This window comes from Lolium perenne, chromosome 3, assembly GCF_019359855.2.
Source record: "Lolium perenne isolate Kyuss_39 chromosome 3, Kyuss_2.0, whole genome shotgun sequence".
Classification (NCBI taxonomy): Eukaryota; Viridiplantae; Streptophyta; class Magnoliopsida; order Poales; family Poaceae; genus Lolium; species Lolium perenne.
The window spans coordinates 329,817,553-329,831,037 of record NC_067246.2 but is presented as its reverse complement, the minus strand read 5'-3'; the positions used below and the strand labels follow the sequence as shown (position 1 = coordinate 329,831,037).

At 37.1% G+C, this 13,485-nt stretch overlaps 2 long non-coding RNA genes across 2 annotated transcripts; both read right to left on the bottom strand.

The window, feature by feature from the left end:
- Positions 1 to 4,090: 4,090 nt before the first annotated feature.
- On the bottom strand, positions 4,091 to 4,627 carry LOC127345799 (uncharacterized). Its single transcript, XR_007878999.2, has 3 exons — positions 4,469 to 4,627; positions 4,305 to 4,380; positions 4,091 to 4,226 (listed from the first exon to the last, which is right to left on the bottom strand). It is a non-coding gene; the product is annotated as an uncharacterized lncRNA (long non-coding RNA).
- A 1,420-nt stretch (positions 4,628 to 6,047) lies between these two features.
- LOC127345798 (uncharacterized) lies at positions 6,048 to 6,770 on the bottom strand. The gene is made up of 2 exons (XR_011754385.1): positions 6,400 to 6,770; positions 6,048 to 6,321 (listed from the first exon to the last, which is right to left on the bottom strand). It is a non-coding gene; the product is annotated as an uncharacterized lncRNA (long non-coding RNA).
- Positions 6,771 to 13,485: the final 6,715 nt, after the last annotated feature.

Here is a 13,485-nt window from a genome sequence, read left to right as displayed (position 1 = left end):
AATAATGTAGTTAAAGTTTGGACTATTACCACCACTAGTAATGTTGATGCTTCACATGTTGCTAAACCTCCTACTATCAATGGTAAAATAATTGGTGTTGGCAATGTTTCTACTCCTAATACAAAGCGTGCAAAATTGCCTGAAACTGCTGAAAATGTTTGTGATAAGAGTGCTGAAATTCTTCAGAATATTGGGGACAATGATCCCATTGCTTTAGATCATAATGGTTTTGATTTTGATAATTGTCATATCTCTGAAGTTATTAAGTTTTGCAAAAACTTGCTAGAAGCCCTAATGCTAGTACTATAAACTTGGCCTTTACAAAACATATTGCAAATGCCCTCATTAAAGCTAGAGAAGAGAAATTAAAACTTGAAACTTCTATTCCTAGGAAGTTGGAAGATGGTTGGGAGCCCATCATTAAAATGAAGGTCAATGATTTTGATTGTAATGCTTTATGTGATCTTGGTGCAAGTATTTATGTTATTCCTAAAAAACTCTATGATATGCTTGACTTGCCACCATTGAAATATTGTTATTTGGATGTTAATCTTGTTGATAATTCTATAAAGAAACCTTTGGGGAGGATTGATAATGTTCACATTACGGTTAACAATAACCTTGTCCCCGTTGATTTTGTTGTGTTGGATATTGAATGCAATGCATCTGGTCCTATTATTTTGGGAAGACCCTTTCTTCGAACTGTTGGTGCTATTATTGATATGAAGGAAGGGAATATTAAGTATCAATTCCCTCTTAAGAAAGGTATGGAACACTTCCCTAGAAAGAGAATGAAGTTACCTTTTGATTCTATTATTAGAATAAACTAGCACAGTGGCCCTCGCAAATGCGAGGGCGTCGTCTTTAAAGTACACATTTGGTGTTACCCTTCTTTCTACAAAATATTTACATCCATGCTATGATTTAGAAAATAATATGACTCTTTAGTCAAGGCCTTAAGGGCACATTAAATAAGTGAGATGTTGAAATGTTTGTTTATTGACACGGCATGATTAATTATCTATGGCTTCTTTTAAGCACCTTTAAATACAACCATCGCCTGTCGGCCGGGTGGTTTCAGCGTTTAAATGTGTCAGGTAACTTTACATGTATTTATTTCTTTTCTTTTTAAAAATGTCTCGTCTCATATTTTTTAGAATAAATTGTCTTCAGGTGTCCAAGCTAAACAGGTACATTGACACTAAAACTTGACTGAAGAGTAAGTAGTACTTTAGGGTGCTTACAAAATATGTTAGATTAATGAATTGTACGATAAAACAAAATAAGACTATGATGACTTAGTGGAATTGTTTTAACAGACTATGAGCTACAGACTATCGAATAGAGTGACTTGAACTTATCTACATTCGCAAGTATCTAGATATATATATTAGTGTGTAAATAATATGTATTTTTTTTGAAAATAATATTATTTGCATCAGCGCAACACTTGCCGTTGTTCGTTTGAGCAAAGTTTTCCAAAGTAAAATGCATGTTGTAATGTGTTGTGTGTTGAAGATGTTTACATGAGTTGTTTACGTGATTAACCTTCACTGGTAGAAAAATGGTCTTTAGTCGAGGTTCGCAACTGCCATTAGTCGCGGTTGCGCAACCGCGACTAATTAAGCGCGACTAAAGGCCCCCTCCTTTAGTCGCGGTTGCTTACGAACCGCGACTAAAGGCCCGTCCACGTGGGCGGCTACCGTGCGCCTGGGCGAAGGACCTTTAGTCGCGGTTGGTGTCCCCAACCGGGACTAAAGGCTATTTCGTTAAAAAAAATTGATTCATTTGGATTTCTAATTTTTTTCACTCCGTTTTTTTTTCTTTTTTTTTCAGAATTTCTCTTATTTCAGTTATTTGCATAGCTTAGTCTCTATCTCTAACTACACTTATCTCTAGTCAAATTACTTACTCGTGGTCAAACTTTCCGCTCGGTCACCCATCCTCCCACTACTCCACCTCTAGCACGTTTAACTTCCGAGTTCCATTCCGTTCCGCATCCAAGTGCTTCGCGCGCATGTATGTGATAGTAGTATCATATCAATCCTATTAACATGTTAATCGATGTCACATTTCTTTATTGTTTGAATTTCAAATAATTCTTTTAATAAATAAAAGTAATGATGTAATAATAATATTGAATAAATAAATAAACATTAACTTTTTAATTTGTATTATTTTTAATTTTATTAATTAATTAAATATTTTTTTTGCCAAACCTAAAATCTAAAAATTTGAAAATCTAAAAATTGGGTAAAAATGATAGTAATCTTTATGCAGAATGAAATTATTAATTTTAGGTTTTAAAAAATTAAAAAAATATAAAATCCATAATTTATAGAAAAAACTAAAATCTTCCTGCTTTTGTATTTCCATTTCGAATTTTGAGAATCTAAAAATTGGCTAACCGGGTAAACCCCGGTGAATTCGGATGTAACTTTTTTCCAGGATTTTTTTGATATATTATAAGTTTTTTTCCGACGTCGTATGCAAAAGTTATTGCGGTTTTACCATTTTTTAAACTTTTTTTACAAAAAAAGTGGAAATTCGAATTTCTTAATTTCTCCGAATAGTAGGTTGCATAACATACAAGAATCTGAAAACAATTTTTTTTTTGAATTTTCTATCATTTTCTTTTGTATTTTACAAACGAAAAAAAGGAGATCCACGGAGGGGGGTGGTGCAGGGTGCGTGGGAGTAAAAAAACTCGGAAAAACCTTTAGTCGCGGTTGGGGACACCAACCGCGACTAAAGGGTACCGCGACTAAAGGGGTACCCTTTAGTCGCGGGTGGTGTCCCCAACCGCGACTAAAGGTTTTTCCGCCGGCCGCCTCCCGAACCGCGACTAAAGGGGTACCCTTTCGTCGCGGATGGAGCATTAGTCACGGGTCGCCTCCCGAACCGCGACTAAAGCCCCCTTTAGTCGCGGTTCGAATATTTCCGGGACTAATGGGGGTGGACGGGAGCCTCTTTTTCTACTAGTGCTTGTATGTATTTTACATCTCATCTATTAATTACAGATTCAATTGTTTAAATAATTAAGGTAAAGTGGATTAACCTGGGTTCTTTTTGTGTCCATATTAAACACGTCTATTATGGCACCGAGTCTTCTTTAACATGTATTAGACACTTATTTCATAGATGCAAATCCATGAAACAAAATTACTTTACCCTACAATACCTGACTAATGATATATGCTCGTTGAATTAGAACTTGTATACTACTTCAATTCAATCGTGTAGCCATGACTTTTAGATACAATTGTTCAAATAATAATCCTGGTATGGACTAACGTGATGCATAACTAAGCTCAAATCAGACCCTGATGTCCAGTCGCTCAAAATTAGGAATGCTAATTCTGTTGTTGAAGGTTCCACTATGTCCAAAGATGTCTGAAACTTCGAACATGGTAGCAAGATTTATGCTGAACAACCTTGATGATCTGTCTAATTTTGCTTTTTCTGTACATACATATTATCAATTTTTAATTCTATTATTTTTTGCACTCATCAATTTTATATTAGTCAGCTTCATGTACGACCAGCACGAGCGACCTGCCACGTTCGCCCGTCTTACCTAACTATATAACTTCTATTTAATTTTAAGTTGGATAGACTAAACGGTAAATCAGACGACATATTTTAGCGTGTAGTATTTAGTGGATCCACCGGAAAACTATTATACTGGGAAAATGTTATAGGAATTCACATAATTAGCTTAAATTTTAAAAAAATTAAACAAAAATTTTCAATTTATTTGACAAATCTCAGGGTGCATCTTAGCCGGTATTTCCATTACCCGTATTTACCGACCGTTAACGCAATTTACAATCCGTGCGGTAGTCTTATGTGCATATATACATAGGATGTCTGAGACGCACGGACCATCGGCATTGTGAGATGGCTCCCTGTTTTCACCCATACTAGTAGAATGCCCGTGCTTCGCCACGGTCCTTTAATGTAATGTCAAATGCATAAGCGTGTAAATAATGCATGCAAATATTAACGTATATACAATAAATATATAATACTTAAAATATTTAAAGATCCACTTCGCACAATTCATTTTGTAGAAGAGAAATGACTGAATACACTATTTATTAAAGTCATGGTCCGTTGACGCGTCTAAGGTATTCTCGCACGATCTCAGGAATGTTGTCTTCAACTTCATTAGCCAGATACTTGAGTATGTGTATCAAAAACTTTTTCCTTAGCTCGTAACCATCCTGCACAATTAGTCTATCATGTTAACATGAAGTTTTCTTCCCACCAAAAATATAAGATTGTAAACATAGAGTACTCACGCTGCAAACTGGATGAACAAATCTTTTACCATCCCATGAAAGCATAAAACTAAATACTAAGTATCCAGACAATTTTCTGCAAATAAATGGAACATATCATTATCTTTGGTCATTAGAATGATGATAAAATAAGCTGCTTGTAAAGATAACCTGAGAAAAATCACCTGTCGGGGCTTGTTGGTATTGGGATATTGTGAGGATATTTACGTGGCCAGAAATAAATATCGGAATTCCAGCTTGGTTGCGCTATCTCAAGAGCGTCATTTAGATAGAATGAACACCTTTGTAATTTTAGTTGGTACCTCTCTTCTGATAGAGGTTCAGAACATGGGTGTAAAATACATACACGACACTCATGTTTGTCGATGGTGAACAAGATGAAGTTGCCACGAAATTCGTGTGGCAAAAAAATCTGCAAGTGGTGAGCATTAAAACACATAAATCATGTTAATAATGGAAAAGAGACCTAACTTACAATGTTGCATGATGATATATTATGTTCTATCCCAGGCCAGCTATGTAAAAATGTTGCCAACTCCTTAATATCTGGCTTGACACGCCAAAGTGGATGTTTTCTACCATCGAGTATCGCCGAGTGAGATGAAATAAAAGGTTTAGAACCATAACAGTGACAATAAATATGCGAATATAATAACTTACACAAAATCTTAAGTCCATGTTATGCACGGGAGGCTCTATCAAAAATTGTATCTCATCACATGCCACTATGCACACAGCCATGTTAAAACAATCCTTGTCCATTGGCTTGTCCATCCTGAGTATGTCCTAAATTTGCTTTAGAGTTAATCCTAGTGGATAAGGTGTGGAGCTTCGCACCCATTCTTTTCTGCAAAATAATTGATAAGAAAAATGATATGATAATAATATGTACCGACGCTTGATCATTATCTTATGAGGCTTACTTCAAACAGGTTTCATCGTCAATGGACATGATGTATTTGCATATCTCGTCAACAAACTCATGTGGTTTGGTGGACAAGGTGCAAATACGAAGCTGGATATTTTCTTTGGCTACATCTCCTTGGTGTTCTTTACCTAGACTTGGCGATTCCGTAATATCAGAATCGGATCCATTTTCTTGATCTTTAGATTGATTATATATCGAATTGCCTCTTATTTTATTTAGTTCCGAATCATGCAATATGACAATTAATTTTCTTCGGAATGCTTTCATATCCTCCTACAAAGTAGTAAGAAACATTGATATTATAAATTAATAATTTAAGATGCAAGATACTACTAACGGTCTCTAAACAAAAATAATACTTGAGTGATGCAGTCAGAAAGCATATCGCCTGTCCAATATTCCATAAAATTTAACATGAACAACCCGCACGATGCGCTACAAAATTAGCAAATGTTATAGTAGAATTCTATCTAGACAAATCAACATAAAAAATATTAAAACAATCATTAAGCTAGAAAGATTTTCGGTATACTTCATGCTACTGGTACAAATGGAGGATGCTAAAATATCATTCGACCTACCCAATCCTCCAGACTGGCAAACCGCGCATTTTTTGTAAATAATTTAGAGTTTTCAGACCTACTTGATCAGAGGATTAATAACTTTTTTTTGCATAGGTTCATGGTAGCTCAACTGCTTAGTCAATTTTATTTTCTGTCTCTACATGTCACTGAACTACCGTGCACCACACGACCTAGAAAAACAAGAAATTACGTTAGTACCCATATAGAAGAGACATAGAGCTGATACACCAAAAAAAGAAGTGGCTGAGCTTCTCCACGCCCGTTACTCAATGGTAAGGTCTAATTTAACTACTATCCAAACACACCTTTAAATACATTAATTTTGTATCACCGTAATTTTCACATTCGAAAGTTCAAGAGATTCAACATACCCATCAGTCTGCGGTGGTTTTCGGATATGCTCTACTATTGGCCATGTCGTGACATCGAGATCGTGCCACTTTTCACCTTTGTCAAATCCCCTTCTTTGGGATGCAGTCTTTAAGTGCTTCTCAAGTCCTCGGGGCTGTTATATGAGGAAAAAAGATATTAGACACGGGGAAAAAGTAAAATGTCAAGAGGAGATCATAATCAAATAACTTACCATAAACGTGAGGTCAGTTCTACCCATTCCAGGACCAAGTGAGTCTAATACTTGTATCAAGCGTTTCTTCGCATTGATGACCGCTAAATACCAGTGGGTCTTACTGATATTTATCGGTAGGAAGATCTAAAATAAAATATTACATAAGTAGGTATACACATGTTAAAAATATAATAAATGAGATGCATAGGTAGGGATTTAGTTCTGACCATGTCATGCTTTAGATAAATATATGCCTGCTCTATGATATGGCGATATATTTTTACGTCTTTCTTCAGCATATTGGAGACGTATGTTTTATCCATATATACCTTATCGCCAGCTCTGTTAAGCAGATGATCACATGAACGCATGCAATATATGTAGGCATTTATCACCTACAATTGAACACATAAAATACATTTAAATTAAAAATAGACGCAAATTGTGTAAATAGTGATTTCTTGTTGACTTACATCATCGGGCAGAAATCCGTCATCACATGTAAGACACTTTAAATGGTCATTAGATAGCGATGCATCACCGATCTCCACAAAGTTGGTATTTTTAGGCGCAGACATTATTGATTCAATGACGACGAAATCTTCCGCGGTGCAGACATAGTTTGGCAAGATATATAAGTGTGCCACATTAATTACATAAAAAGTAATATAGCAAAAAGGAAAGGGCGGAACTAAGTACCTTTTGGGATAACGTTTGTGTTTTCTTTTTTTGGTTTATTATGACATGACTCCTTTGGATTTGAAAGAGTCGGTGAGTCTAGGGTCCCTTCCATCAAGGTAGCCTCGAGGCCTTTGGTGATGGCTTCTTTAACATCAACATCCATTTTTATATTGTCCATGACCTGCAAAAACGAAATTAATTATAAAGATCCTATTAGTCCTGTATTTCAGAGTCAATTGTTGATTTCTGAGATTTTTTTTGGAGCGGTCTTTTGCTTGGTTTCTTTACTCTTTGCTTTTAGTGGGAGTGAAAAGATGGAGAATAAAGGGAAACAAAGCAACGGAGTAGCCGAGTAGAAGTTGCCTCCATCCACGCTGAGCTCTCTTTCTCATTTGAAATCATTTTTCTTCTTCAGTTCATTTTTCTTATTTCTTCATATTCTTCATTATAATTTTCTTAGTAGGTAATCTCACTTCATTTTGCTTATGATTTTCTTAGTCAGTAATCTCATATATATTTTTAGTGGGCGAAGAAAGGGAAACCGAACGAAAGAGTGGTAGAGGAGCAATTTGCTTTCATCGACAAGGAGGTTTTTATCTAATTATAATCATTGTTGGCTTTCTCATTTCTTCATCATTAAAATCATTTGTTGATTTTCTCATTTGTTATGCTCAATTTGGTTAGCTTATCAATCTCTCAATTTGGAGATGATGTATAGCGAGTAATAGGCTAGAAATTTTCTAATCAACTTCCGCATATTGGGTTTCACATACCTGAACTACTGAAGCCACTTTTATTGCTAATGATGATAATGTCATCGCATGCGGCTTACCAGGTTGATTTATCATTAATGGTGTGCGAGTCCTCTCACATAATGGGATGATTTGCTTATATGAGCATGACTTTTTGCGTGGCAATTTCACCAGTTTTAGCTTCTTTTACATCACCTTGTGCTGCATTTTTGCTCATTCGTGGTATACATGTAGGAACTATTCAGTGGTTAATCATGTTTCTGTTGGTGGGGCATACAAATGCAAGACATATGCTGATTGGTTTTTGGAGTCGAAAAGTTTATAAGGAATCATTTATGGTCAAACTCAACAAATTAATATTTGTCCCATGATCGGTGACTGAAAATCCAGAACGATCTCCCAAGTCTAGGAAAGCACCTACACGAACCACAATAAAACGAAGGAGAGATTTGGATTTAAAATTTTTCTCATGCAAAAGCAACACATAGAAAATCGCTGGGCGTGAATACGACGTGCTTGGGCACATGTAGTACACAAGCACAACCTGAAAAAATCAAGAAAACTTTTCTGCTGTTACTAGATGGTGACACATCTGACCGAGGCGACAAGGTACAAATGAAATGGCATTCCTGTGGACTGAGGCGATGTAAGCGGAGGTCGGAAAAGCCGATCCGTGAACCTACGGCGATGTATCAGGATCGCCGGCAGCTTTGTCGTGAGGGAAGCTAGGCTGGGGAAGAAACGCATCCATATCGGGAAGTACCTACCCGGCGGATCCGATGTGGGAGGAGCCCGGCTCCGTCCCCGTCAAACGCTTAGCACAGGGTGTAGACTGCAGAGCTAAGCGGGCTCGGGGGAGGACGGCGGCAGACGCAGGAGAGATCGCTGGTGGAGGGCGGCGGCGGTCTCCACGGGACAGAGCGAGAGGAGAATAAGAGAAACAATAATGGCGAGGTGTCCTCCTGATCAATTAGGTGCTGGCCGCCTCTTCTCAATCCTTGCTAAATCGATCTTTGCTTGCTTGTTAGTATGTGGTTGCCGATTTTCTTGGATCAGATAAAGACGTGTTAGTTGAGAAATAGTAGGATTGAGTTGTTTGGTAGGATAAAGACATGGGGGGTATTATGGTCCATCCTGAAAATGTGACACCAGGCATTCACCAGTTTGCTCTTAATAGTAGAGATTTCATGGCGTATTGCTGATCCATCAGGGTTTGAGATGTTTCGCTCGGACGATATTTCTGGAAACCGAAAACAGCAATGCTGGACAAAAGTTGCCGGTATTCGAATAATTAGCTCAAAATTAAAATAATTTCGATAAATTTATAAATTCATTTGACAAATCTCGGATGGTATTATAACCAATATTTCTGTAAACTATATTTACTGGCGCTCACCAGTATTCTTTTCCTACTAAGAAGGAAAAATCCGGTCTGAAATATGTTAACATGTTGATATGCTATATGATTTGAACATCAAGGTACACACTCTTGTAGCCTCACGGTCGTACATGCCTGATCTCTTTTATTTTAAACGGACTCAGCAGGATTCCTATTAACACACGAATGTCTTTTGGAGATCAGATCTATTTGAGGTTTCCCTACGTACGTCAGTTTTTTTTTTGTAACCGAATAGCTTTTAGTTATCATCGTGTACGATCGATCGACCATCAGCACGGGTGACCTGTCACGTTCGTCCGCGTTAGGTAACTATATAATTATATTTAATCTTAGCCGTAAATTATTAATCTGACTGACCAAATAATTTAGATGATGTGGATTAACTTAGTGCCTCCAAAAACACCTTTATTTTGCTTTTAGTATATTTGTTTCTCGTTTTTTGAAATATCAGAAATACTGGCTGGTATTCCCCTGAGATATTATTTAAATTTAAGAAAATTATATTAATACCGGGATGGCGGACGAATATAGTACGTTATGGTCTTATATTATCACATCTGCCATGTAAACCATAGTCTAAGCTAGCTACAACACTTACCTTTCTACGTACTTTGGAAATACCTTATTTGTTTCTCCTTGTACTGAACGGGATATGTAGTAAGGAAACAAATCAGCTGATTCTTGTTTTTCTCCTTTATATATGTTGAACGGACACGAGCTGCTTGTGTCGTATGGAAACAAATCACCAACAAACTTTTTACTTTTTTTTTCTAGTAGATCACATCTATTATTTTGATGGTCTGCCTGTGTAATTACGGGAGATTACATCTTACACGTGATCCTCCGGCCGAGATAGCTAGACTACATGGTAATCTTTTTAGCTGGGACGTGATGATTGTAGTATCTTATATCAAACGGGTTACGTGACAGGTTGTACATGATTATAGTTTACGTAACTTTTCTAGTTGTAGATCTTAACCGTTATAATTAAGATCAACGAATCAAATAATTTTAGTACATGTGGATTAACGTGGTGTCTCCTTTATACATCTTTATTTTGCTTTTAGTATATAATAGATTATGATGTTGATGCTCCATTTCTTGATAATACTTGATTTACACTTTCTGCGCCTAGCTGAAAGGCGTTAAAGAAAAGCGCTTATGGGAGACAACCCATTATTTTACTTCTGCAATTTTTGTTTTATATTTGTGTCTTGGAAGTTGTTACTACTGTAGCAACCTCTCATTATCTTTATTTTATTGCATTGTTGTTCCAAGTAAAGTCTTTGATAGTAAGGTTGATACTAGATTTGGATTTCTGCGCAGAAACAGATTTCTAGGTGTCACGAATTTGAGTAGATCTCTCTGTAGGAAACTCGAAAAAATTTGCGAAAATTCATGAGTAATACTCAGATATGTACGCAACTTTCATTACATTTGAGCTTCTTCATCTGAGCATGTTAAGTTCCTCGAAAAAATTTATCTTTACGGACTGTTCTGTTTTGACAGATTCTGCCTTTTATTTCGCATTGCCTCCTTTACTGTGTTTGAATGGATTTCTTTGCTCCATTAACTTTCAGTAGCTTTGGGTAATGTCCAAAAGTGTTAGGAATGATTGTGTCCTCTCTAAACAAGTGAATTTTTGATTATGCACTAACCCTCTAATGAGATTATTTTGAGTTTGGTGTGGAGGAACTTTTCAAGGGTCAAGAGAGGAGGATGATATAATATGATCAAGAAGAGTGAAAAGTCTAAGCTTGGGGATGCCCCCGTGGTTCAACCCTGCATATTTTAAGAAGACTCAAGCATCTAAGCTTGGGGATGCCCAAGGCATCCCCTTCTTCATCGACAACTTATCAGGTTACCTCTAGTGAAACTATATTTTTATTCCGTCACATCTTATGTGCTTTACTTGGAGCGTCTGTATGTTTTTATTTTTGTTTGTGTTTGAATAAATTCAGATCCTAGCATTCCTTGTGTGGGAGAAAGACACGCTCCGCTTTTTCATATGAACACTGGTGTTCTTAGCTTTACTTTTAATGTTCATGGCGAAGGTTGAAAACCGCTTCGTTCATTGCTATTTGGTTGGAAACAGAAAATGCTTCATGTGGTAATTGGTATATGGTCTTGAATAATTTGATACTTGGCAATTGTTTTGAGCTCTCAAATAGATCATGTTTAAGCTCTTGCATCATGTAGTTTGAACCTATTAGTGGAGAATTACTGTAGATCTTGTTGAAATTTGGTTTGCATGATTGGTCTCTCTAAATCTAGATATTTTCTGGTAAAAGTGTTTGAACAACAAGGAAGACAGTGTAGAGTCTGATAATGCTTGCAATATGTTCTTATGTAAGTTTTGTTGTACCGGTTCATACTTGTGTTTGCTTCAAACAACCTTGCTAGACAAAGCCTTGTACTGAGAGGGAATGCTTCTCGTGCATCCAAAACCTTGAGCCAAAACTTATGTCATTTGTGTCCACCATAACTACCTACTATGTGGTATTTCTCTGCCATTCCAAAGTAAATTGCTTGCATGCTACCTTTAAAATTTCATTCCTTGTCTTTGCAATATATAGCTCATGGGAAAGTAGCTTAAAAACTATTGTGGTAAAGAATATGTCGCTTATGTATCTTATTTCTTATAAGTTGCTTGTTGAGTGGTAACCATGTTTCTGGGGACGCCATCAACTGTTACACTTTTGTTGAATATCATGTGATTTGCTATGCATGTTTGTCTTGTCTGAATTAAGGGTGATTTGCCATGAGTTGAATGGTTTGAGTATGCATATTGTTAGAGAAGAACATTGGGCCGCCAACCAAAGCCATGTATCATGGTGGAAGTTTCAGCTTGGACATTAATCCTCAATCTCTTATGAGAATATTATCTGTTGTTGAATGCTTAAGCATTAAATAGGAGTCCATTATCTGTTTTCTATGTTGTCCCGGTATGGATGTCCTCAAGTTGAGATTTATCAAAAATGAGAAATCAAATGCGATCTATCTCCTTGGACCTTTGTACAGGTGGCATAGAGGTACCCCTTTGTGACACTTGGTTGAAACATATGTAATGCAATGATAATCCATGAAAATCCGAGCTAATTAGGACAAGGTGCGAGCACTATTGGTATTCGATGCATGAGGCTTGCAACTTATAGGATGTTTTATGCATAAAACATATGAATTATTACTACCGTTGACAAAATTGTTTCCATGTTTTCAAAATAAAAGCTCTAGCACATGAGTAATCCCTGCTTCCCTCTGCGAAGGGTCTTTCTTTTACTTTATGTTGAGTCAGTTTACCTACTTCTTTCTATCTTAGAAGCAAACACTTGTGTCAACTGTGTGCATTGATTCCTACATACTTGCTTATTTGCACTCATCATATTACTTTGTGTTGACACTTATCCATGAGATATACATGTTGAAGTTGAAAGCAACTGCTGAAACTTATATCTTCCTTTATGTTGCCTCAAAACCTTCTATTAAGAACTTATTGCTTTATGAGTTAACTCTTATGCAAGACTTATTGATGCTTGTCTTGAAAGTACTATTCATGAAAAGTCTTTGCCATATGATTCAGTTGTTTAGTCATTATCTTTACCATTGCTTTGAATCACTTCATTCATCTCATATGCTTTACAATAGTATTGATCAAGATTATGATAGTAGCATATCACTTCAGAAATTATCCTTGTTATCGTTTACCTACTCGAGGGCGAGTAGGAACTAAGCTTGGGGATGCTTGATACGTATCAAACGTATCTATAATTTCTTATGTTCCATGCCAGTTTTATGACAATACTCACATGTTTTATATACACTTTATATCATTTTTATGCATTTTCCGGCACTAACCTATTAACAAGATGCCGAAGCGCCAGCTCCTGTTTTCTGCTGTTTTTGGTTTCGGAAGTCCTACACAGGAAATATTCTCGGAATTGGACGAAACAAAAGCCCACGGTCTTATTTTCCACGGAGCCTTCCAGAAGTCCGAAGAGGAGACGAAGAGGGGCGACGAGGCGGCCACACCCTAGGGGGGCGCGACCCCACCCCTGGCCGCGCCACCCTATAGGGTGGGCCCCTCGAGCGTCCCCCGACTCTGCCCCTTCGCCTATATATTCTCTCCGTCGCGAAAACCCTATTAGCGAGAGCCACGACACGAGAAAAGTTCCAGAGACGCCGCCGCCGCCAATCCCATCTCGGGGGATTCAGGAGATCGCCTCTGGCACACTGCCGGAGAGGGGAATCATCACCCAGAGGTCTCTACATCAC